The sequence below is a fragment of the Fukomys damarensis genome, unplaced genomic scaffold (assembly GCF_012274545.1).
Source record: "Fukomys damarensis isolate Sample0158 unplaced genomic scaffold, DMR_v1.0_HiC HiC_scaffold_33, whole genome shotgun sequence".
In the NCBI taxonomy this organism is placed as follows: domain Eukaryota; kingdom Metazoa; phylum Chordata; class Mammalia; order Rodentia; family Bathyergidae; genus Fukomys; species Fukomys damarensis.
In genome coordinates, this window is record NW_022900945.1 from 54,291,822 (window position 1) to 54,293,910 (window position 2,089).

A 2,089-nucleotide genomic window follows, 5' to 3' on the forward strand; every position below is an offset into this window, starting at 1 on the left:
TGCCTGTGGCCTCAGAAATTCTCCTCACCACATCAGAGTGCCTCTTTCTCAACTGTGAGCTCTTTGCAAGCCCACTTCTCTACGCTCAGTTTTCATCTTTTTCAAGGTAGTGGAATGTTCCCCCTCTTTCTCAGAGCCCTGGAAGGTAACCACTGGGTTCAACTGCTAGGAACCAGGGTTCCAGAGAGCTAACCACAAGAGCATCCTCGCTTAAATGTGCTCTGTGCTCCATAGCATGAATAGAGAAACACCACTGTGAGGAAGATCTCTTGGGCACAGAGCCAGAAAAGCCAGAATCTGAATTCTAGCTCCATTAATTGACATGGTAAGTCACCTGAACAATACATTTCTCCACGACTCAGTTTCCCTGAGCACTGGAATAGGAAGACACAGCCCAGGCTGTATCTATATCTGCCCCTCCAAAGTGCCTTTTCATTTGCATACTTATGATGGAAGGAAAATGGAGCTGATCCTAGGCAACACTGCCAAGGTCTAGAAACAATTTTTCAGTCCTTTTTCCAGTCCCTTCATTCCAGGTCCCTCCCATCTTCTTCCAGTTCAATGGGAAGAGGAGGGTGAGTATCCCCTCCCGAATATTCCCTTAAATTTTTTCATGTTCACGTCAATAGCCTGCTCTTGCATGAATGAGTTTTAATCAGTTGCCCTTCCCCATTCATTTGAACTTTGGGTCTTTTATCTGTAGCATTCACATCATTGACTACTTTTTTTTTTTTTTTTTTGGTCAGTAATTATGTCTGAGAATATTTTGCTAGAGACCATGGTGGGGCTCTTTTTCCCTGAAGTTTTCTTGTTCCCACCCCAAAAATTGTAATATGCCTTATTTTGTTCTGTTAACACGGGTGGCAAACCTAGGCCACATGTACTGCAGGCAGCTGTTTGTTATCATTGAAAGCTCTGAAAGGTTCGCCATCCCTGCTTTACAATTAGCCATCTCTGAACTTAACTGCCTAAAGTAAGAACCAGTTTATTAGATCTTATGATTTTGTAGGTCAGGAATTTGGACTAGGCTCAGCTGGATGATTCTTCTGCTCCATGTAGCTTTGATGGGAGTTTCCTGTGGGATTCAACCGGTGGCTTAGTTGGGTGTGAGAGCCAAGACGGCTCTGCTAATGTGTCTGTACCTGGCCTGTGACAGCAGAAAGGCTGGGCTCACCTGGATACCTTTCCCCTCTCAAGCAGTCTTGGGGTCTTTATAAGTGTTTCTCTAGCGGAAGAATGGACTTCTTAGATGTCAGCTCTGGGTTATGAGAAAGATGGAAACTGTGAGTCCTGTCAAAGGTAGGCTCAGCACTTGCACCAGTGCCTTACTGCTATACCCTATTGTCAGAGGCCAGCTGAGGTTCACGAGAAGGGAAGTACATCCTACCCTCCAGGAGAGGCCTACCATAGGATTGTGGCTATCTTGAATCCATCACACAGGATCACCTCATGGGTACTTAGATGGAAAGCTGTGTTAGAGAACAACAGGGATACCTGGTAAGAACAAGACTAGGAAGGGTTTCTTGGTGTGAAGCTCAAAGTTTCAGACTTGGCTGGGATTCCTGGAGAATGTACTTAACACCTCCACTCCCCTTTTCTCTTACTCCAAACCTGGCTTAGCCTGGTCACATCCCACGACTGCCCTCACTAGACAATTCAAAATCCAGTCTGTGATCCAGAACCTGCTGTATTCAATACCTAACTCTCTGCTACCCTACAATTCCTGCCTTCCCTTTTGGTCCTAAGGAACCCAGACTCTTCTCCCCTTAGCTTTACTATCTTCCAGGACTGATTTCTCTAGGTAGATGGCCACCTTCTACTTAATGGGCATCTACTTTGTGCCAGGTCTATGCTAAGTGTTTTATATGCATTAATGCACTGACTCCTTGCAAGAAAGTGAAACTGAGGCCCTAGGGGTTATGCAACACACCCAAACTCAAGTGGTCAAATATCCAAGTTCTAAGCCCTATTCTACACATGTCACATAATTATCTACTGCCACTTAAAACAAGAACCCCTATACTTATGCCTGGGGCTTATTGCCAAATCTCCAATAGTCAGCATGGGCCTGAGAGCCCCTCAACGCGCT